The sequence below is a fragment of the Loxodonta africana genome, chromosome 3, assembly GCF_030014295.1.
Source record: "Loxodonta africana isolate mLoxAfr1 chromosome 3, mLoxAfr1.hap2, whole genome shotgun sequence".
NCBI classification, from domain to species: domain Eukaryota; kingdom Metazoa; phylum Chordata; class Mammalia; order Proboscidea; family Elephantidae; genus Loxodonta; species Loxodonta africana.
In genome coordinates, this window is record NC_087344.1 from 105,587,571 (window position 1) to 105,611,593 (window position 24,023).

At 42.5% G+C, this 24,023-nt stretch overlaps 1 protein-coding gene and 1 long non-coding RNA gene across 4 annotated transcripts in view; both read right to left on the reverse strand.

Moving 5' to 3' along the window:
- JAK1 (Janus kinase 1) overlaps window positions 1-15,867 on the reverse strand; it is a 149,538-nt gene extending 133,671 nt beyond the window's left edge. For both annotated transcript variants that reach the window (XM_064282095.1, XM_064282093.1), the window contains exon 1: window positions 15,739-15,867. The gene's annotated coding sequence lies outside the window, so the exon portion shown is untranslated. The remainder of the gene's footprint in view (window positions 1-15,738) is intronic.
- Window positions 15,868-22,691: 6,824 nt separating this feature from the next.
- LOC111750997 (uncharacterized) overlaps window positions 22,692-24,023 on the reverse strand; it is a 69,235-nt gene continuing 67,903 nt past the window's right edge. For both annotated transcript variants that reach the window (XR_010321407.1, XR_010321406.1), the window contains exon 9: window positions 22,692-23,159. This is a non-coding gene — a long non-coding RNA (uncharacterized LOC111750997). The remainder of the gene's footprint in view (window positions 23,160-24,023) is intronic.

The following is a 24,023-nucleotide window of genomic DNA, read 5'->3' on the forward strand; positions in this document are numbered from 1 at the left end:
TGAACCACTGCCTTATATACTGATGATTTCACAGTAATGGGAACTCAACCATTTGCATAAGCAAGGTTTCCTGCTGCGGAAGTTCAGAAATTGAGTAATACCTATCTATAAAGTTCCCTCTTATTAAGATGTAAACATTACATAATCATTTACAGAGTCTCTGGCATGGTTTAGTATTTGGGGGTAGGGTGGGGTAACTTTTATTGAATGCTGCTGGATCTCAGGCACTGTCTGAAGTAATTTCTTACGCTTTACCTCATTTAACCTTTACAAGACTCCCTTTGTGGTAGGTATTATTAAGCCCATTTCACAGTTGAGACAAATTGAGGGTCAATTATGGGCCTAAAATGCCAGCAATAGTAAACGGCAGAGGCCAACCTCAGACCTAACTCTTTCTGGTTCCAAGGCCACTGTGCTTTACGTAACACCACATCTAGTATACTCAGACTCAAACAGGTAAACACAGGACATGTTATATAATAACCAAGTACTAAAGTAACGAAGGAGCCCAGGTGGCACAACGGTTAAGCACTCAGCTGCTAACTGAAAAGTCAGTAGTTTGAACCTACCAGCAGCTCCATGGGAGAAAATGAATACCTCGTGATATGCTCCATAAAGACTACAGCCTAGGAAAGCCTTTGGGGTAGCTCTATTGTGTCATATAGAGTCACTATGAATCAGAATCGACTTGACAGCACACAATAACAACAACAATGAAGCAGCCGTAAACCAAGTTTGATTTAAAACACCAATAAAACATTTAAGCTAAACATTTCACAAGAAAATACCAAATTCTCTTCTGGATGGCTAAATGATACCAATGGTCCACCCACCCAGAAAAAGAAGTCCTTTCAGGTCCTCTTTACTACTATTTAGTATCTAACAATGTTGTTGTTGCTATTGTGTGCCTTCAAGTGGATTCCAACTCAGAGCAACCTTATAGGACAGAGGAGAACTGCCCCATAGGGTTTCCTAGGTGGTAATCATTAATGGGAGCAGATCGGCAGGTCTTTTCTCCCAAGGAGCCACTGATGGGTTAGAACTTCCTACTACTCGGTTAGCAGCCGAGTGCTTAACCATTGCACCACCAAATGCAATATGCACATCAAGGCACTTCTCCAAGCACCTCAAATGCTTTAGAAACACTAGGTTAGAAAACAAGATAGGAACAAGTTATGTAAGCCCCCATTTTAAACGCCAATGTCGGCAAAAACAAAACAAAATGTGGCGGGGGGGTGGGTAGTGACAGGATAGTAGAACAAGGGTTTTAAGCCAGATCATCTCATTTGAATTTCAGCTCTGCCATTTATTAGCTTTGTTTGCTCATCTGAAAAATGACGTCATTAAATCTAACTCTCTGGCTATTATAAAGATTAAATTAAACGTCAAATGCAAAGCACGTAGCCCAACAGCTGACATACAGTAAAAGGATAATAATCTTTAGTCTCATCTCCTTCCTCCTGCTCCTTCTCATTTGGGAAGAGGAATTACACACCCCACATAGCTGGGAGACACTATCTACCTCAAAAACACATTAACTAACCCACAGGCTAATAAGACACTTATAAAGGGCTTTTCTCATTTTCCACCAACCCCAAATCATAATTTCCATTTTGTCCCAAAGCCTTCTTGCCAGTTTCTTCCAGGATACTAACCTCTTTTAACATCTTGGTGTCACCTCTGGGTGGAGAAATCAAGCGACAGGTATTTATTATTTATATACCTCTCTCTCACCAAAAAAAAACCAAATGATTTGAGGTTGCCTGAATAAATATAAAAGGAGCCCTGATGGTACGGTGTTTAAAGCACTCGGCTGCAAACTGAAACGTTGGCGGTTTGAAACTAGCAGCACCTCCATGGGAGAAAGATGTGGCAGTCTGCTTCCATAAAGATTTACAGCCTTGGAAAACTGGGCAGTTCTACTCTGTCCTACAGGGTGCCTTTATTGACTACGCAAAGGTATTCAACTGTGTGGATAATAACAAATTATGAATAATACTGTGAAGAATGGTAATTCCAGAGCACTTAATTGTGTTCATGAAGACACTTTATATAGATCAAGAGGCAGTTGTTCGGACAGATACTGACTGGTTTAAAGTCAGGAAAGGTGTGCGCCAGGGTTGTATTGTTTCACCGTACCTATTCAATTTGTATGCTGAGCAAATAATCTGAGAAGCTGGGCTATATGAAAAAACTGGGCATCAGGATTAAAGGAAAACTCATTAACAACCTGCATTATGCAGATGACACAACCTTGCTTACTAAAAGTGAAAAGGACTTGAAGCACTTACTACTGAAGATCAAAGACCACAGCCTTCAGTATGGATTGTGCCTCAACATAGAGAAAATAAAAATCCTCACAACTGGACCAAAGAGCAACATCATAATAAATGGAGAAAAGACTGAAGTTGTCAAGGGTTTCATTTTACTTGGATCCACAATCAACAGCCATGGAAGCAGCAGTCAAGAAATGAAAAGATGCATTGCATTGGATAAATCTGCTGCAAAGGACCTCTTTAAACTGTTGAAAGCAGGGATGTCACCTTGAAGAGTAAGGGGCGCCTGACCCAAGCCATGGTATTTTCAATGGCATCATATGCATGTGAAAACTGGACAATGAATAAGGAAGACGGAAGAAGAACTGACGCCTCTGAATTGCAGTGTTGGCAAAGAATATTGAATATACCATGGACTGCCAAAGAACGAACAAATCTGTCTTGGAAGAAGTACAACCAGAATGCTCCTTAGGGGCAGGGATGGCGAGACTGCATCTTACATACTTTGTACGTGTTGTCAGAAGGGATCAGTTCCTGGAGAAGCACATCATGCTTGGCAAAGTACAGGGTCAGAAGAGAAGAGGAAGACCCTCAACAAGGTGGGCTGACGCAGTGGCTGCAACAATGAGCTCAAGCATAGCAACGATTTTAAGGATGGCACGGGAGCGCGCAGTGTTTCGTTCAGTTGTGCACAGGGTCACTGTGAGTCGGGACAGACTCAATGGCACCATGGCACCTAACGACAACAACACAGGGTGGCTATGAGTCGAAATCGACTCGACGGCAGTGGATTGGGCTTGGTTTGGTAAAATATGTAAGACATATACAATACGGCCATTATAAGACAAGTCCAATACTACATGACAAGTAATCTGTTGGGGAGTCCAAAGCAGGGAAGTTCATTTTAAGTAAAATGGGTAGCACTCAAAAACAAGCAAATAATTTAGTCCTGAGACTTCTGGCAAGGAAACATGATGAGTTACAGAGCAGTCTTTTCTTTCTTTCTTTCCTAAATAAAAAAAGTTCCTGAGGAGAGACATCTATAACTTGCCCAAACGTACTTACCTAAACTGTTGGCAAGACCAAGAATGCAACCAAAGTCTTCCAAAATATTTGGTAGTCTTTTTAAAAAATGGTACCATTTTACATCATAGTCAATGATTCCATTTGACCAAACTATCTTCAGTAAAATGCTTTCACTTTGAAGTTCTACAAATTATATGCCTTTGAATTATGGTGTTGGTGAAGAATATTGAACATACCATGGACTGCCAGAAGAACAAACAAGTCTGTCTTGGAAGAAATACAGCCAGAATGTCGAGACTTTATCTCACGTACTTTGGACATGTTATCAGGAGGGACCAGTCCTTGGAGAAGAACATCCTGCTTGGTAAAGCGGAGGGTCAGGGAAAAAGAGGAAGACCCTCAACAAGATGGACTGACACAGTGGCTGGAACAATAGGCTCAAGCACGGCAACAACTGTGAGGACGGCGCAGGACCAGGCAGCGTTTTGTTTTGTTGTACACAGGGTCACTACGAGTCGGAACGGACCTAACAGCACCTAACAACAATGCAGGCTTTAGCATTTATTCAATAAATACCTGCATGCCTATTGTCAAACGGGATACAGCAATGAATGAGACAGTTCCTGTCCTCGAGGACCTTGTGACCGCATAGCGGAGATAAGTCTACAAAAGATCTGAAGCACAAGGCAGAACATGATGAGCTGGAAAGAGGATCACACACCTCTTATTGGGGAAAGGGAGGAGATCAGGGACATTTAAGTGCTATGGCTGCCAACCAAAGGGTCGGCAGTTCAAATCCGCCAGGCGCTCTTTGGAAACTCTATGGGGCAGTTCTACTCCGTCCTATAGGGTCGCTATGAGTTGGAATCGACTTGACGGCATTGGGTTTTTTTGTTTTGTTTTGTTTATGCACTCGCTGTTCCTTCAGCCTAGTACACTCATCTGCCAGAGCTTCATACACTCATTACTCACCTTTCAGGTATGAGCTCAAACATCACTTCCTCAGACGGGCAGTCCCTCTGCCACTCACCTTATCACTACCTTGCCGATTTTCTTTATTGCACTTATCACCATCTGAAGTTACCTTGTTTAGTTACACGTTTATCATCTTAGAATGCTGCTTACTCCTTATGGGCAGGGGCCTCTCTTTGTCTTATTCTCCTGCAGCATCTCCAGCGCCTTGAATAGTACCTGAAGCTCAATTGGAGTCTGGGGTCTCAGGGAGCAGAGAGGAAAGAATATTAAAAGGGACAACAGGAACTCTGGTGAAAAGAGGATAATCTATACAGTTTCAGGAACAACTGAGATCTGCCATTCTCAGAAACTTCAGGAAAGTCTTCATTTGGGGTAGGGGGGAGGTGAGAGAAAGAGAAAACACAAGGAGAGCAAAGACATAGAGAGGGAGGAGGAAAGTACAGTCTCTCAGAAGCCAGACAGCAGTGGGTTTGGAGAACATATTCCGGGAAGGGGGTGGTCAGCAGCATCAGATGTTTTAGATAACAAGGGGCAAAAAAAAAAAAAAAAGGTGTCAAAATGTGACAGCAAGAAGGTCACTGGTGACCTCAAGGAAGCAGCCTCAAGAGTGTGGAGGTGGCAGTCAAATTGCAAAGGGTTAAAGAATGAGTGGGTGGGAGGAAATGAAGGCTTTCAAGGCATTTGGCAACAGAGTAGGGAGAGAGGAGAGGAGCTCCCAGGGGCAGTGAGGGGGTGTGGGTGGTATTCATCCTCTTTTTCATACAATGACATCACATCATGTCACTGCTTTGTTTAAAGGAGTTCAATTTTTCCCCATTATCTAATGATTAAGTCCAAAGCTTTTAAAGTCACCCATAAGTCCCTGCTTGATCAGGTTCCTACCTATTTTCACCAGCCTGTATCTTTGTCCTCTTCATCCTGGTATAGGGTGTTGGTTCTACCTCAGGTGCTTTGCACATGTTATTCTATTTGAAAAACCTCCTCATCTTCTTAGCCTAACTCTTTCATCCTTGAATTTTAATGTAAAGAAAATGTATCACAGAGACCCTTTTTCTTACTGCCCCCACCTCTGCCATACAGCAAACCAGACACCTTTCCTAGCACTTAGCATAATTATGAGAACCCTGGTGGCGTAGTGGTTGAGAGCTACAGCTGCTAACCAAAAGGTGAGCAGTTCAAATCCACCAGGTGCTCCTTGGAAAGTCTATGGAACAGTTCTACTCTGAACTATAGGGTCGCTTTGAGTCAGAATCAACTTAGTGGCAACGGGCTTAACATAATTATAATAGTTGTGTAATTACTGAGTTACTGTCTTCCCTATTAGCAAGGAAGCTTCCTGAGGGCAGGAGCCAAACCTGTCCTCTCACATAATACATGCTCTATAGATAAACTGCTGAATAAAGGTAAGAACATGAAAGCCTGAGGGCATTTTAATCTCTGCCGGTTTGTGCATCAGAGGGATATACTTCCTAAATCAACCATGCTTACATTTAATGCTCTGGCCATTCTGACCACTTCTGCCTTCCCCCTTCCACTTCCAACCAACCTGAATGGACAGTCATTCATAGTAAGTTTTTAAAAAGGGGCTCTTTGAGGTTACCATTATACATGGAATGATTTTCTCAATAAGATGACTGATACACAATGATTAGGAAACCTGCGTAAAGTTTTACACGATGGCTTTAAGTGATTAAAATCAGTCAGAATATTAAATCTAGTCATTGTCGCGCCATACTTTTTTCAGTCCGTATTATACGAATTAACCCCAAAATGGGTTTGTAGGCGTGCTTGGCAAAAGGCTCAGTGCACCTCTTTAAAAGCTGAATCACATCTGTCTGCTTCCCTTGTATGACCCACTGAACTAGTTTAATAAAGATTTTTCACTGGAAATATAAACATTTGGAAGACTGCATTTCACTTTTTTTTTTTTCTTTTGCCTTTTCTCTTAAAAAGGAGCCCTGGTGGCACAGCAGTTAAAGTGATCGACTGCTAACTGAAAGGTTGGCAGTTTGAAACTACCAGTGGCTCCACAGGAAAAAGACGTGTCAGTCTGCTTCCCTGAAGATTTACAGCCTTGGAAACCCTATGGGGTCGTTATGAGTCGGAATCAACCGGAGAGCAAAATCCACTGCTTCCAAGTCGCCTCTGACTCAGAGCGACCCTGCAGGACAGAGTAGAACTGTCCCATAGGATTTCCAAGACTGTAAACATGGAAGCAGACTGCCACATCTTTCTCCCATACAGCGGCTGGTGGGTTTGAACTGCCAACTTACTAGCCAAGCAATTAGTAACCACTGTGACACCAGGACTCCTTTCTCTTACCATATACAAAGGATTATTTCAAATTCTAGTAATTGGAAAATATTACTATAAATTACAGCCTTGCCACAGTCTGAGCAAATTAACTGTGCAAACAAGGCTGCAGATATAATTGTGCTTAATTGAATGAACTTGTCAGTTATAAATACCCTTAAGCCCTTTAAAACACATCAAAAACAACTAAGAGTTGCATTAATTACAAATTGTTCTTATCTGTTTCTACATTATACATTCAGGCTGCTCTGAGTCACCCAATGTACCTGAAAATACTAGAAGTGAATTTATATTTTAAATACCTACAGGATAGTCTTTTCACCGTTTGAGGTGGACTTCCCACCCACTGCCCCTCCACATATCCAAATTAGAAAGTTTTGCTGTCTTTTTCATTTTCAAAGGGGAAGACAAGGAAAGATACAACTAATTCCTTTGCTCCCAAAGCACATGGCATGATAATGACATCAAGAGCTCTTTTCTAACTACGTGGCAACTACTGTTCTTGGGAATATGAATAATGCTTAGACCCAAGAAACCTGCTCAACGCAAAGGTCACTGAAAAGGAAACAAGGATATATTAAAATATGATTAAGAGGAAGTGCCATCTCATTGTACAAATTTATATTCTGGGTAAATGCTGCTTTAGGAAAACATAATATACGGAAATAGAAAATGAAAATGATCAAACAGCATTCAAGGGAAGCCAAATATATTTTTCAGTTTCCTTAAACTCTTACAAGTCCTTAAACAACAAAATTCCCTGGGATATTATCTGATTTACAAGATTTTTCTTTCCACACGACTTTGAAGACACCATTTTACAAACACATGCCACATGCCTCTCTGCCAACAGCAGACTACTTGCTAAGTAAACTGAATCAGTGAAGGCAACACAGTATCATTATATTGACTTGCCCATAATGTCTCACATTCCTACCAAATTATATACCTCTAGGTCGGCAGTTCGAATCCGCCAGGCACTCCTTGGAAACTCTATTGGGCAGTTCTACTCTGTCCTATAGGGTCGCTATGAGACGGAATCTACTCGACGGCAGTGGGTAATGGCCATGTGGTGGCGTAGTGGTTAAGAGCTATGGCTGCTAACCAAAAAGGTCTGCAGTTCGAATCCACCAGGCGCTCCTTGGAAACCATATGGGGCAGTTCTACTCTGTCCTACAGAGTCGCTATGAGTCAGAATCAACTCGATGGGTTTGGTTTTGGTTTTTGTTTTGTTGTTTTCGGTTCAATGGCATTTAAGAGGAGCCTTGGTGGTATAGTGGTTCAGCACTTGGCTGCTGACAGAAAGGTCAGTTGTCCGAACCCACCAGCTGCTCTGCAGGAGAAAGCTGTGGCAGTGTGCTTCCGTAAGGATTACAGCCTTGGAAATCCTATGGGCCAGTTCTATTCTGTGCTTTAAGGTCGCTGTGAGTCAGAATTGACGCGATGGCAATGGATTTGATTTGGTTAATGGCATTTAAAGTGGAAATAAAAGCACTTTTGTTTCTCATTCTTCCTGAAAACAAAACAAAACCTAACTTACCTAGTGCTTTCAGTGCTGCCTACATAAACACTTCTAGATTTGAGGAATGGTTTCTTTAAGTGCCTGAACTTTTGATTCACCCAATTCTACTTGAAGCCTTCCTAACATAGAAAGTATCAGCAACTCTTTGTTGAGCATCTACTAAGTGCCACTTTCTTCCATCTTAAAATATACCAAATAAATTTGGTCTCTTTTTTAACAAAACAAAGCATCTTTACCAATCATAAAAAATAATAATGGCTAATAAATTTTTATCTCATCCTATATGCCTTGCACCATTCCAAACTCTTTAGGTATAGTCACTCAATCCTCGAAACAATCCTAGAGATAGATGCCACTTTACCTCCATGTAACAGATGAGAAAACAAAGGCATAACTTATCCAAATTCTCACTCATATCCACTGCCGTTAAGTCGATTTCAACGCATAGTAACACTATGGCACAGAGCAGAACCTCCCCATAGGGTTTCCAAGGCTATAATCTTTACGGAAGGAGACTGCTACATCTTTCTCTCGCAAAGCAGCTGGTGTGTTCAAATCGCAGAGCTTTTGGTCAGCAGCCAAGGACTTAACCACTGCATCACCAGGGCTCCTTTCTAAGTTCTCAAAGTGGGGATCAAACCAGGCTATCTGGCTCTTAACCACCACCCCCCCCCCACAAAAAAAAAAAACCCTTGTGTCAAGTCGATTCTGACTCATAGCAACCCTACTGTAGGACAGAGAACTGTCCCATAGGGTTTCCAAGGCTACAAATTTTTACAGAAGCAGACTGCCACATCTTTCTCCCAAGGGGCAGCTGGTGGGTTTGAACCACCAACCTTTCAGTTAGCAGCCAAGCACTTTAACCACTGTGCCACCCAACCCTTCTGGTCTGGCTCCAGAGCCCCCGAAATCAAACTATCAAAATAAAGGAAAAACAAGACTAAAACTCAATAAATCAGTCTTTTTCTACCTACAGGGGTACTAAGTTGACCTGACTTAGTCTCCCCCAGGTACCCTGGATGATATGGTTAAGCACTAGACTACTAGCGGAAAGGCTGGCAGTTCAAACCCATCCAGCAGCACCTTCGAAGACAAGCCTGGCAATCTGCTTCCGAAATGTCATAGCCTTGAAAACCCTATGAACAGTTTGACTCCCCCCAGCTGGATCCAAGTTATTATTGCCTTCTTTGCCAATAGCCATAGGCTTTGCTGATATCTTCTTTTTTAAGCTTTGCAGAGCCCTTTTGCAGACGGTTCTCAAGTAACTCTTCCCTAAGGAGCTAAAGCCTCTCTTGAAGAGCAGATTCCTCACTGGCTTTTCATTCTGAAGAAAACCTCTTAGTTTTTCCTGTAGCAACCATGTCAGCAGCGTCCTATGCTGCTCCTACCTCCACCTACCACTTGTACACCTCCCAGCCCCTAAATGAGGTATCTTAAGCTGCTCTTTTCCACTAGAGGTCTGAACTGTCTCACCTCATTTCAATTATGCTCACAACTTGACCTCTTCTTAATGGCTAGGTCATCATTACCAATATCAATTACTGTGCTGTGTCCTGACAGTGGCATCCTGATAGGGTATTTACAATGGCATTTGCTCCTCCACCAAATGGTTCCAGACTGCTTTATTTTTGGGTTATGAGTCTGCTTTTCACAAACCTTTGACTCTTCACTTCTGAGGTAAAAATTAACAGTGTTTGCCTCTGAGAATTAGCCTGCCTATATTCATCCTCTTAACTCCTGTCCCTTACATTTGTTGTATTTAATCTTCTATCGACTTGAAACCCAGTTAAGACTAACTGTGAAAGAACTCTTTGTAAATTAAAACCAAATGCAAGGTTTTACTCTACTATAGGGGAAGCACGTATGGACTTAGTGACATCTATTTTGGCTCTAAGCACTTCCTGTTTCCTTTAAGTGCTTGGCTGCTAACCAAAAGTCAGCAGTTCGAATCCAGGAGCCACTCCTTGAAAACCCCATGGGGCAGTTATACTCTGGTCTATAGAGTTGCTATGAGTCAGAATCAACTGGATGGCACCAGGTTAGCAGTCTTCTAGATAGCTGAAATTGGTGGGGTAAGTGAGGACCATATTCTGTGATGGGGAGAAAGAAATCAGTAGCACAGCGATCAGATAAAGGTGACCCCTGATAGAATGTTCAGTGCTTCACACCTGTTCCATTTGCTAATGATGTTATCCTTGAGTTCAAAACTTTGAATGGCTTCTATATCATCTCTACTCACTTATTCAACAAAAGCCACAGTCCCTGACCTCATGCTGCTTACAGATTTGTGGTGGGAGTCTTCACTGTCTGCCCTAATCTGCATTCCAGCCTCACCTCCATCCACTGCTTCTCATGTGGAATCTATGCTCTAATCACAGTGGCTGCTTCCAAGTTTGTCACCCACACCATATACACACCTATCTTTGTACCTCTGCTCATACTGTATCTCCACCTAGACCTCCTTCTCACCCCGAAACAGAACTCCTATTTGTTCTCAACGCCCAACCCAAATGATGCCTCTTCAAAAAAATGCACTTGGCAAGGGCTCCAGGCAGGGTTAGTTGTCTTCAGGGGTCCCGGTACTCTCAATTCTGACCACCATAGCATCAAAGACACTGTGTTATACTACACATAGCAGGTACGAGTGCCATATAAACCCATCTGCAAGGCATGGAGTAGATACAAAATAAAGGTGTGAGTATACAAAGAATGATTTAATCTGTAATATAAAATAGAAAGGAAAAAGAAAAAAGGAAGCTATTTCTTAGTCCTTGGGGTCCTGGTGGCACAGTGGTTAAGAGCCTGGCTGCTAACCAAAAGTTCAGCAGTTTGACTCCACCAGCTGCTCCTTTGAAACCCTACAGGGCAGTTCCACTCTGTCCAACAGGGTCCTTATGAGTAGGAATCGACTTGTTGGCAACGGGTTTGGTTTTTTTGGTTTCTTAGTCCTCACACTTCAAAGAAGTGCCACGCAAGTTTTTAAGAAACATTCTACGATCACAAAGTAGAATTTACTCTTTGTATGTGTGTATAATTTGCAACTGCAAAACTCTGAATGAACAGACCCCAAGGGTAAACTCTATGAAGGCAGGGATTTTTGCCTGTTTTGTCCCATCAGTTTATTCACTCCAAGAATAGTCCCTGACTCACAGCAGGAGCTCAACAAATATCTGCTGAACGAATAAATGAACAAAGTAATATGTGAATATTACTATTAAATAAATTTGGTTACCACCGATTAAAAATATCCTAACACAAAGACCAGCTTGTCTTCTGACCAACACAGACTTAATAGAAGTTTGCCTTTTGCTTCTAAAATAAGTCTTGTCTTGGGACTGGGCAATTTACTCACAGAGAACCAAGAATGTATGCCCAATGCCAGCTGCAAAAAATCACAGATCATAAAACCTTAAGATCTGATTGTATGACAGAGATGATGAGCTTAATGCTTTGGGCTTTCTTATTGTCTCAAACTGCCAAAAATTCCGGTGCACTTCAGAGGGAAACATACTTGTAGGAAGTAGTTTCCTGCCCCTGAAACACATTTTTTCAACACAGCAGTTGTTTAAAACCCCATGTTACAGGAGGGTTTTAAGACAGGAAGCAATAGTGGCACACCTAGTTGAGTACGGGGGAGAGCAAAGGCAGGGAGGAAACAGACTGAGAACACGACTGGGAGATGAGTCCGCAAAGTATAAAAACAATGAGCCAACTTCTCTAATGCCTCCTAGAATGAAATTTGCCTTTATATCATAATTATTAAAAAGAAAAAGAAGGGCAAAGAAACAAGTAGTACCTTCCTTAGTCAGCAGCTGCTCTCCCCGTTTCCAATTTTAAGGCTCTTATAGAAAAGAAATTGGTAACAATCTGGCTGTCCTTAAATGAGAAAGGGAGCAGACCATAGATGACTTTCTTTCTCTATTTTTTATTTTTCTGTATGTTCTACACTGAGTTTTCTCTCTTGTTATAATGAGAGAATGGCCTTTAGGTTTGAAAGAAATTATGGAGCTAAAAAGTCTCTGTTCTAATAATAAACTATATTAAATAAAACCTTTACCAACAAAAGGGAATAACAGCAAATTCAATAACACCAAACCATCCAACCTGCCTTTTACTCAACCTATTGCCTTAACCCCTTCTTCCTCACCTCCCCAACTACCGGCCTATCTTTCTAAAAATTCATTTAGAAAAAGGTATCTTCGTAATAGTTACAATTTGTGTAGCTCTTCACAGTTTCTGTGCATCACACATGCTTTATTTCTCTGATTTCCCATAACAACTTTGTGAGATGACCAAGATGGACGTTTTTATTTCCATTTTACGATGAGGCCAATGGGTGCCTGAAGTAAAGCAATTTGCCATCACGGGAGCCTAGATCTTGTTTCTCACCTGCTATTCCAAAACAGGGTTCCCCAAGCTCGACATTATTATTGGTATTTTGGGCCAGATGACTGTTCTGGGGGGCTGTCCCATGCACTGTAGATGCACAGCCGCATCCCTGGCCTCTACTCACAGATGCCAGTAGTACCACTCCCTCCCACATGCTGTAACAACCAAAGAAGTCTCCAGAAACCACAAATATTTCCTTGGGGACAAAATTGCCCCAGATAAGAACCACTGGTCTAAAAGAATCTCCAAGGTTCTTTCTGGCCCCTCTGTTCTATGACAAAGCTCCATACATACTGTTGACCCGCCATAAATCACAGAGTATCAGATGCTGCTTGCTCAGCAAGATTCAGTCATAATTAACCAATTCCCCATCCACTTAATTGTTTTAAACGTGGAAATGAACAAGAAAAAATTTTTTGTACGTATATTCACATCTCAGATAAAAAAACCTTCTAAAAGCACATTATCTCATTAGAACATAAGAAGGATATACAGAATATGGGTGTTTAGGAGCGAAAAAACACTTAACGGAGAAATCAGGGTCAGAAAATAAAAATATTAGTCTTTGCTAACAAACCTTATTGATACAATCATACCTTAGTGTCCCCTCTATTTTTTTGTTGCTGTGTGCTATGGAGTCGATTCTGACTCATAGCGACGCTATAAGGACAGAGTAGAACTGCTCCACAGGGTTTCCTAGGCTGTAATCTTTATGGGAGCAGATCCATAGGTCTTTCCTTGTGAAGAGTCACTGATGGATTCAAACCACTGACTTTCTGTTAGCAGCAAAGTCCAAGTGTTTAATCATTGTGCCACCAGGGCTCCTTGTCCCTTCTATAAACCTACACACATTCTCAATACTTGCTTCAACTGGGTTTCTGGTCAATTAAATGTGTTACCTCACACTATTTTGAAGAAATGGAGGGATAACTTTGGAACGGAACAATATTAGAATCTGTAGCTTTTTCTCTGCAGCTGAAACCACTCATGTTCATGAACCCAGAACCTACACAGAAGCACTCATTTTAAGTTTCCTCATGCCATTTAATCTGTCTCTATTCCTGCAAAAACAACCCCACCCTCAAAATTCCTTATTTTCACCAGACTTTTTTTTTTTTTTTTAAGCAAATGCCTGAATTGAAAAGACGATGCAACCTGATTCCCCTGAACAGCTTAGGCAGACTTTAATGCTAATTAATTTCCTACCTTAAATCTATAAAGGGTAGATACCAAATCCTCAGATAATTACAAGAGTATAGTATTTGCCAAAATGACATTCAAATTGCCTAAATCACAGCACACTGAAGTTTTGTTACATTTTGGGAATGTCTGAACTATTTTACCTACATATAATTTATGCACTCCATCATTGTTTCCCAATGGTAAGTAAATAGTATATTGCAGAATAGGGGGGACAATTTGAACAGGTTTTATTCAATGTGAAGAGTCACAATGCAGTCCTAGTATTAAAAAAAAAAAGTAGCTATTTAAAGAAACTGAGAAATGGTTAAAGTGCTTAATTAATGTGATGTATAGTATTAAATAGAGATTGTGGTTATTTCTAATCATGATGCCCTCAATCACTCAGGTATGACATATTTATGTCTTTAAACATGATCTGGATCTATAGATGGGAGACATTTTCTCCGTATTACAAAGCATATTCTACCAGCAGTGTCTGGTACCCTAACGCTCTCCATTAACCTTCACCACAAAGTACAATAGAACACATTGATCCTTCAACAAAAACAACTCCCTGGTCTTAGAAAACATCAGGGTCACCAAAAGCAAAAGCCAGAAAACAACACAAGATGAGGCTCGGGAAAGGGAGAGATTTAACCAATATAAAATGCTCTTCTTTAAAGAATTTCTTTTCACTGTGCCCATCCATAACTCAAATCCTTTTCTTAAAAAATAGCCAACAACCAGACTCCGTGATCCATTCTAATTGTTTCTGCATTATACTCATCTACAGAAGGCTTTTAGCGATTTTCTCTCTCAAAGCAGTAATGACAATTTTGTATCACTGTACACTTCTGCCACTGAGAGAAAAACCCTACGACCAAAATTTAAAAAATACAGTGTTAATAGCATGTATAATAATGTATCCAACCAGGGGTAGAAGACAGCTCACAGGCATGCATTAAAAGAAGTGGCATGGAAGATGAGGTCCCCTTCCCCAGGCACACACAGGAAATCACAGGAATATGCCCTCAAAAATAACGTGTTCACAAACACCCGGCAATAATCAAACCTTTTATCTAGTCTCCCTTGAGAAGCTCCTTGGTAAACACACATCCAAGCAGCTCACATCCCTGGAACCTTGGGAGTGACTTTGGAGGGCTGTTTACTAGTCCTGCTTAAGCAAGTCTCTCTCATGCTCCAGGTCGGCGACCAAGCTTGGGTGGGATCCCAGGAGTTAGACAGGGAGCCAAAGACCACCTTAGTTTTGGTTTCTCAGCCCCTTTACTATAGAATTTGCAATTCCAGAGTGACTCTCCCTCACCTCACTCTTCCCCGCTCCTCTTGCTCAGGGTGAGTTTTTTGCCCTTCTCGCTGGCTGCCAGGAGCCAGGGTGCTAACAGAACCTAAAACGGGAGGGGACGTTTCTTGACTCCACGGACGTCCCCCATAATAAACACGACTCCCAAATCCCAGAAACTTTCCCCCGCTGAGATGGCAAGGGAGAAAAACGGCTAAGACCCTCAGCATCCACCTGGAGATTGGAAAAAAATCCTTTTCTCTTTCTCCACCCCCTCTCCCCCCACCCCCACCCCCCGCCTCCCGCCCGGCAATTCTGCCACGGAGCTGGCGGTCAAGTTCTCTGTGCAACAACGAGGGACGTCAAACCTCAAGCCCGCTCCTGTCTCTCAGGGTGGTATAAACAGGATGTCAGACAGCGCGTTCCGGGCTTGTTTATGAAAACTTGATGTGCGCTCTCGGGGAGGGGGCGGCGAGGCTTAACCTTTCCCCTACCGGCCTGGAGCCCCCGCCACCCGACCTCCCAGCCGCCGGCCGGCCCCGCTTGGCTGGAAATCCCCCGCTGTCCTCGCCTGCGCCCGCACCCGCGCGCCCCCACCCCGCCCGGGCCCACCGGGTCCAGCGCGGCGCCCGCCAAGCGGCCTTGGGTGCGAGGGGCGAGAGTGGCGGCCGCGCCTCCGCCAGCGCCGGGCTCTGCGCCCCCCGCCGTACCGCCCGCGGTGCCCAGGCTCCTACGCCTCCCTCCCTGACACTCACCACTTCCGTGTGCTCCCGGGCCGGACGGCTCCGGGTCGCTGAGCGGGTCGGGTCGGGCGCCCGGCCCACTAGACGGCCAGCCCCGGGGGCCCCGGCGTGCGCGCGCCCGGGGCTGAGGAGGGGGCGCAACGAGGGCGACCAGGGCTAGGGCTCAGGCCCGCGCTGTCTTCGGCTCCCGGGTACTCGGAGGCCGCCGCGGCCTGCGCTCGGCGACGAACCCGCCTCCCGCCCCGCCCCGCGGCCGGCCCCGCCTCATGCCCGCGGCCGGCCCCGCCTCCTCGTGACGCCACGAGCGGTAGCCCCGGAAAGGAGGGGTGGGGGCCGCCGTCGCCACCGCCCCCGCACGCGACCCCGTGGCTCCAGTCCCCAGCCTTCCCGCCCCGCCCCGCCCCGCCCCATCCGGCTTCACCTACCCTCTCCCCTAACTCGCCTCTTTTTACCGCGTTTTCTAGAAACACCAACCTGAATGTGAGAGGTCAGCCAGCCCAGGAAGCAAAACTGTCAAGATTTGGCTGTAGATTGACCCCTTCCGAGGCTGGAGTCCCTTTCATCACATCTTTGTAACTTGGATGCATTTATCACGTTTCTGCGTTACACCTCTGCACCTTGCCCCAACGGAGTGAAAGATGAGCGCTTGACTAACAAGAATTTAACAAATCCTTTCCAACTTTGACAAATTACTTCAGATTTAATCCATTGCTTTAAAAACCCTTATTAATTTATAATATTGTGATGAACTAGCACACACTGATCCTAATGTGTGTGTGGGTTTCAATTTTTACTAATAATTCCTCAAAGTAGGTGTTATTCCGGTTTTATCCCAGGGGAAACAAATCGAGGCTTCAGTATCTTAATCAAGGCCATACTGTAGCTAGGATTCATACCCAGTAGCCAATCCATGACCAAATCCTGACAATTTTACCTCCTAAATATCTCTCCAGTCCATTCCCGTCTCTAAGTGTTTCAAGGAGATTGTCCAAGTTGCCACTATCTCTCACCTGAAGGACCACAATAACCTCATATTGTCATTCTAAATTCTAGAAAAAAAAAAAAATTCTAGACACCATTAATTCTTCACTGTGAGCTTTGAAAAATTCGAATCTGTTCCACTCACTCCTGTGCTTAAAATCTTTCCTGTGCTTAAAACATTTCAGTGCCTTTCCCCCTGAGAATCCTTGAACAAAATCCTCCTAGACCATGCATGGTCAAACTTCTGCAGCTTCAGGTCACTGTGAACTGAGGCTGCCTCACCTGCCCTGACTTTACTAACTCTGCCAGACAGCCTTTGACGAGTTGGGGGGTTACTGTAATTTACCTCATCTTGAGCAAGGAGTGCTGGGTGTGGTGTGTAGTGGGTGAAAAGAGCATTAGAATCTAGGCTTCTGGATTTTAGGCCTGGCTGCCACCATTAACAGTGTAGGGGTTAAGAACTTGGCTGCTAACCAAAAGATTGGCAGTTCGAATCCACCAGCCGTTCCTTGGAAACCTTATGGGGCAGTTCTACTCTGTCCTATAGGGTTGCTTTGAGTCGGAATGAACTCAGCAGTAACAGGTTTTGGACACCATTAACCACCTGTTACCCTGAGCAATTCGCAGTTTACTCATAAAAACTGAGGAGCAGACAAGATGATATAGACGATCTTCCAAGTGCGTTCTGGAAGGAAGTAGGAGAGCTAACAGAGAAGATGATAAGGAGGGGCGTGGCCTAGCTGCCTGCACCGTGGGTATTTGTGCCCATATCTTGTCCCGCCAGCCATGTACTATATGCAGCTCAGGGCTGGCTGTTGCATCATTTTCTTCACCTGTGAGATATGGGTGACACCTTCTTGACAGGAGCTATGCTGAAAGTGACCTAATAATAATACACTGACTGGCACATGGCATGGACTCAGTAAACCGTAGTGATTATTATTGAGCTGGGCGTTAAAGGCCATCTGGGAAGGAGTGACATGGATGGAGATGGAGAAAAACTTCATTTCACGTGAGGCAAAGAGTAGAAAGAAAGTTAGAAGGTGGCAATGAACCCAAGGTGCTCAAGAACTCATCTGGAGGCTCTGCAAGGCTGATAAGTAGAATTAGGGAGAGGCGCTTGATTCAGTTTAGATCTGGTCGCCTGGATTCAGAGTAAATTGCAGTAGGTTCTCAGGATTCAGAGAAGAAATACTCAGTTTCTGACTTCCAGATGCTCACTGTGCAGTGAGGGAAGACAGACAAGTGACAATTCAGAGTGATTCGCGCTCTTCAAAAGATGATCACAGAGGAGGATCACCCAACCCAGCCTGAAGAAGTCAGAGGAATTAGCAGACAAGTCACAGAAGCCAGGGAGAACATGGCATGCTAGGCAGTGATAAGCTTATGTTATATGAATAGGGAATGACAGAGAAGATAAGCCTCACACAAAAACTTTTGCCTAACAGAAATAGGGTGCTTTTGAGGGATTTGGGCAGATTTTTATTTTAGAAAAGTCACTCTAGGGCAGTGTTTCTCAACCTCAGCACTACTGACATTTTGCGCTGGAAATTCTTAGTTGTGAGGAGCTGTCCTGTGCGTTGTAAGATATTTAGCAGCATCCCTGGCCTCTACCCACTAGATGCCAGTTGCCCTCCCTCCACCACCACAGTTCTGACAACCAAAAATACCCTTAAACCCATTACTGTCAAGTCAATTCTGACTCCTAGCAACCCTATAGGACAGAGTAGTAGAACTGCTCCTTAGGGTTTCCAAGGAGCGACTTTTGGTTAGCAGCCGTAGCTCTTAACTACTATGACACCAGGGTTTATCAGATATTGCCAAATGTCTCCTGGGGGAAAAAAATCAACCCTCATTATGAACCATTTATCTAAGGGTAACATAGAGGATGGATTGGAGGGCAAGGAGATCAATTACATAGTACTGTAGGACTGCAGGAGTCCCGGGGTGGCGCAAACAGTTAACACAGCTAACTGAAAGGTTAGAGGTTCGAGTCCACCCAGAGACTTGGAAGAATGGCCTGGCAATCTACTTCTAAAAAAGCATTCATTGAAAATCCTATGGAGCAAAGCTCTACTCTGACAGACATAGGGTCGCCACAAGTCAAAATTGACTCTACAGCAACTGGTAGAACTGCAAGACACAGGTTATGAGAGCCATATCTGAAGCAGTAGATGGGGGACGGATAGAGGGGAAGATGCTAAAAGCCCGAGGTGACAGCAGAGACAGTGCTTGGTAGCTGACTGGCTGGGAGTACTGGGGCAGAGGAGAGCACTCTCACATGACTCCCAAATTTTCTGAACTGGTGAACAAGGGGATCAACTAACATGGATGAGAAATTCAATTTTATGTTTGAGAACAGAAATGTTTTTTTTTTTAAGTCACTCTATAGGGTCGTTATGAGTCAGAATCGACTCCATGGCAACTGTTTTTTGTTGTTGTTGTTTTTGTTTTTGTTTTGTCTGTTTTTTTTCTGTAGAGGATAGATACGATACAGAAGATGGACAACAGTATAAAAAGGAAGGAAAAATGTTTCCTTCTAACATGTAATACATGACATGAAACCCGCAAACCCTCTATAAATACTCATGTAAATTGAATGAAACCAAATGTAATTAAGTAGAAACCTCTTATTAGCAAATTCTCTTAAAAAAAAAATAGGCATGCAACCAATAACATAGCAATTTAGAAAGTAGTTTCAAAATAATTGCTGGTGGATTTCATATATAAATCTTCATCAAAAGAACATCTGCTCACCAGTATATTTCTCTGCAAATGATATTGCCTAGATTATAATGGGAAAACAGATTTAAACAATGAATGTGGTTTGCCTTTAAAGACTGTACTAAACAAAACTAAACTAAAAATCCCACCATACAAATCATGTAATCCAATTACAAAAAGTTAGAAACTGGAAAAGAGAGATAAATGATCTGTGTAATCTTGGCAACCCTAATATAAAGTTACCATAGATTATATTTTCTTCCAGCTATTTTTTCCCTAGGCATGTTTTTAATATAGATGTAATCACAGTGTACATGCAATTTTGCAACTTACTCTCAAACTTAATTTTAATTTATAAACATTTTCCATGTTACTCTACAAGTTTTCGTAACTATCATCTTAATGACTATATAATATCCCATGGAGTAGAATAATTTATTTTCCAGTTACCTACGGTTGATTCCTTTCTGTTCTTGTTGTTTTATAAATAATGAGGCATTGAACTTTTTCATACAAATAACTTTTAAACAGTAATTAAATATTAAATTAAAGATATTTAAGATAGAAATAATTATCTTAGAAGAGATTCACAGAAATGGGATTATTGAGTCAAATGGACAGAATATTTTTAGATTCTTGATCCATACATTCACATTGCCAAGTTGCTTTCCAAGAAGTCTCTACAAATTTACATTGCCCTGAGAAATGCATACAATGTCAAGTTCAACAGAAGTGGACTCCAAAATTTTTAAAAGGTATGCACCTGTAATGTATTCAAAATCCTCAATTTCCTCATATGGAAATTGGATTCATACTACCCAGTCCGTTTACTTCCATAAATGCTTGTGAAGACTAGATTAAGAAGGTATATACAAACTCATTATTACTACTACATTGTGGCACATGGATGTGTACTTAACTAGCTAGCATCTAGATGGGGAGTATGCATTATTAGTTCAAGTCTATCAAGAAGCAAACAAGTTCCAGATTAGACGTGCAAGCCACCACCCCTCTGTCAGTTTGTCATACCATTGTGGCTTACATGTTGCTGTGATGCTGGAAGCTAGGCCATCAATATTTCAAATACTAGCAGCGTCACCCATGGTGGACAGGTTTCAGTGGCATTTCCAGGCTAAGACAGACTAGGAAGAAAGTCCTGGCAATCTACCTCCAAAAATTAGCCAATGAAAACCCTATGGATCACAACAGAATATTGTCTGATATAGTGCTGGAAGATGAGCCCCCTAGGTCGGAAGGCACTCAACACCATCAGCCTTCCATGTCACCCAGTATATAAGTTAAAGCAGTATTCCTGAGAGTGGAATGTGTTGCCTCAAGAAATGACAGAGGACTACCAGGTGCTGTGCTTCCTTTTTTGTAGTAGAGAATGCAAGATGCAGCAGTTTTTCTTTCACTTTGGAGGCAATATCCCTGCATGCCCCTGGCCACTAGACCCCTAAAAACTCACTGAAGTGGCAATTCCTTGACTCTTCATAGGGTTTATCTCTCTCTGGAGCAGCCTCCAGCATAACTCATTCTGTCTGATCAGCATGATGCCATTGAAGTGATGGATCAGTTGGCCGTACCATGGGATGCCCAGATGATCCAGACCTCTTCAGACAATATTATGATAGGAGGTAGGAGAGTTAATATAGCCCTGGGACAAAAACTATAAATGAATATTGCTATCTGTCCCATGTGAATACAAACTGTTTCTGTTCTTCTGTTCTAATCAAAATGGAAGAGCATGTATTTGCCAAAACCTGAGGCCTTATTAATCTGCTCTAGCAACAATATCACATCTGGCACAGCAGCTGCAGTGGATCATGCTACTACTTTGCTGAATTTTCCAGAATCCATCCAGTTTCTGCAGGGATCAGACTAGCAAATTAAATAGAGATATGATAGGGTCCACCATTCCTCCATTTTTTAGATCCTTATGGTTGCACTAATCTCTACCATTTTCCTAAAGTGACACTGTTTTTTTCATATAAATTTTTATTGTGCTTTACATGAAAGTTTACAAATCAAGTCAGTCTTTCACACAAAAACCCATATACACCTTGCTACACGCTCCCAATTACTCTCCCCCTATTGAGACAGCCCACTCTCTCCCTCCACTCTCTCTTTTCGTGTCCATTTTGCCAGCTTCTGACCCCCTCCACCCTCTCATCTCCCCTACAGGCAGGAGAAGCCAACATAGTGAAGTGACACTGTTTTTGATTTATTATTGTGGCCAAGGTGGGGAAGGGGAAGTTTCAGTGTTTTCACCTTTGCCTTCCCCACTATGATTCAAGCTTTTAACCCACAAGCCAAGGACCCAAGTGTATCAGTTCTAATTATACACTGGGGAACTAGGGAAATACTACCAGGTAGATCCACAGACCCAATGAGAGCACTGTGAGACAGATGTGAGCCAGATTCCCATAAGTCATCACTGTAATACCGAAGCCATGATGATCCTTTGAGTTGCCCGGTATCATTGTCAACTCAGACTCTGCACCCAATAGTCCTCAAAATGTCTGGGTATAGTCATCAGAGTAAATGGTCATTGGTCCCTTTAGGGAAGGACTGAGAGAATGACTACAATATATCCTTGCCATAGCGTTGCAGAGTTTCTATCCCACGGACCCAGCCACTTCTTCAATGGGTTCTAGATCTAAAGCTGGCTCAGGTCCAGGATCTGGGCAAAAGATTGTGACTTTTTATTGAGGTGACCACCCTAGACCTCATGCCCCTCCATTCTTGTCTTTTTTTTTTTTTTTTTCCTTTTTTTGTAGACTTTATGTAGCACCTTTGTTGGTTACACATTTGCCCATAGGGACATTATATTCTATTATATACTTCTACACAATTCCTGCCCCTTTGGCTATACCTCAAACCTTGCTGGACATTATAGTAATTCTGGCCTCCTGGCTTCTGGCAGTTAAACACTTCCATTTGGCTTCTATTACTTGGAAGGGGCACCCTCATGCTTATGGCTATCAAGTAGCCCAGCTCTGGGACCTCCTCCTATTGTGAGTCCTGGTCTGCAGAGGAGGCTGCCACTAGCTTCTTGGTAACATTGGTCCTCCTCTCACTAGCGCGTTCATAACATCTGTGGTGAATGGTGCGTCCTTTGGGTCTTCCATGGAATATAATCCTCTGGTGGGTCTTCTGGTCTCACATAGTATTTCCATTCTAGCACGCCCTTTTCCTCAGCCTATTAATCCTTCTCTACCATCTGCCAGGGCCAATCAGACTTCTCCACTTCACTCAGGTTTGACCATCACTTTTTTTTTTTTTTTTTCCCATGCTTCTAAGAGTCACCTACAGTGCGTTTGCTTCATCCTCTGGATTTCTTGCTAGAGGGTTAAATTGCATGTCCTAAAAAAGTACCTTTAGGTCTCAGCTCCAGAAACAGCTATACTCCTCTTGGGCAAGGGTGCTTGTCAATGATTGTATTTTTCCATTTGATTTGTTAGGAAGTTCAGAATTAAATTTTAGTTATATGTCCATTAAATATATGGAAATTTATAACATGTACTTTATGTACCTTACAACTGCTCCATCTTAATTTCTTTCACTCATTTGTACTTAATGCTGAATCTCTCACAATTTGTTCAATAATCTACCTGCCCAGCACTGTGCTAAATATTTTATATGTATAGTATTTCATTTAGTCCTGGCTTCCCTTGCTGTGGAATGTTGAGCAAGATGCCGAATTTCTGTAAGCCTTCATTCCTCACCTGTAAGTGAGAATAATCACAACATCAACTTTATAGTTATCATGGGAATTAATAATGAGAGTTAATATTATCGTTATTAGCAGGCACACAAATGTTTTTGCCTAAAGTAATAAATCAAAAATCTGGTATAATTATTCTACAGGATTATCAATGTAATAATTTCTGAAAAGATTAAATGTCAACTTATTATACATACGAGCACTCAACATACAGAGCAGAGTAAGTATTACTAATCTTATTTATTATGGTTTTAATCTAATTGAAGCCTTTTGTGGCTCCTGTAATTAACAGCAATATAACAGGATCAATAAAGCTAAGATATAATGAGTATCCTTATGAAAGGACTCATTTATGTTTTTTATAAGACAAATGAGATGATGGTCCCCTCTGAGGGCGGTGAGCTCAAAGATGCTTTGTTTCAAAATCTATTCAGTTTTACAGCAACGTCAGGTTGCTTTAGACTGACTTACTAGCGATAATAATGAGGCTTATTCTACTCCTGGGACTTAGTATATTGCATTAATAATTAAAACACTTGGTGAGGAAATGCTATTTTGACAATCAAGCTTGGTGCCCTGGAAAGGCCACTGGCTCAGAAAGCAGGAGACCCAAGTGGTAGTCTGAGCTCTGTAGCAGACTAAGTAACCTTTGGACAGCCCCTCTAACGTCTCTGAGCTCAGATTTCTCCTTGGGTTGGAATACATTGTTTTATAACGCCCATCAGCATCAAAATTCTGTGCATTTTTATTTTTAAACCTAACAGTATCCATGTAAAAGTTATTGGCCAAGAAATCATGTTTGCATTGGATCAATGGAGGTAACTGAAGTGGAAGGCCTAAGTTATATGCCTCAAAGCAATAGAAA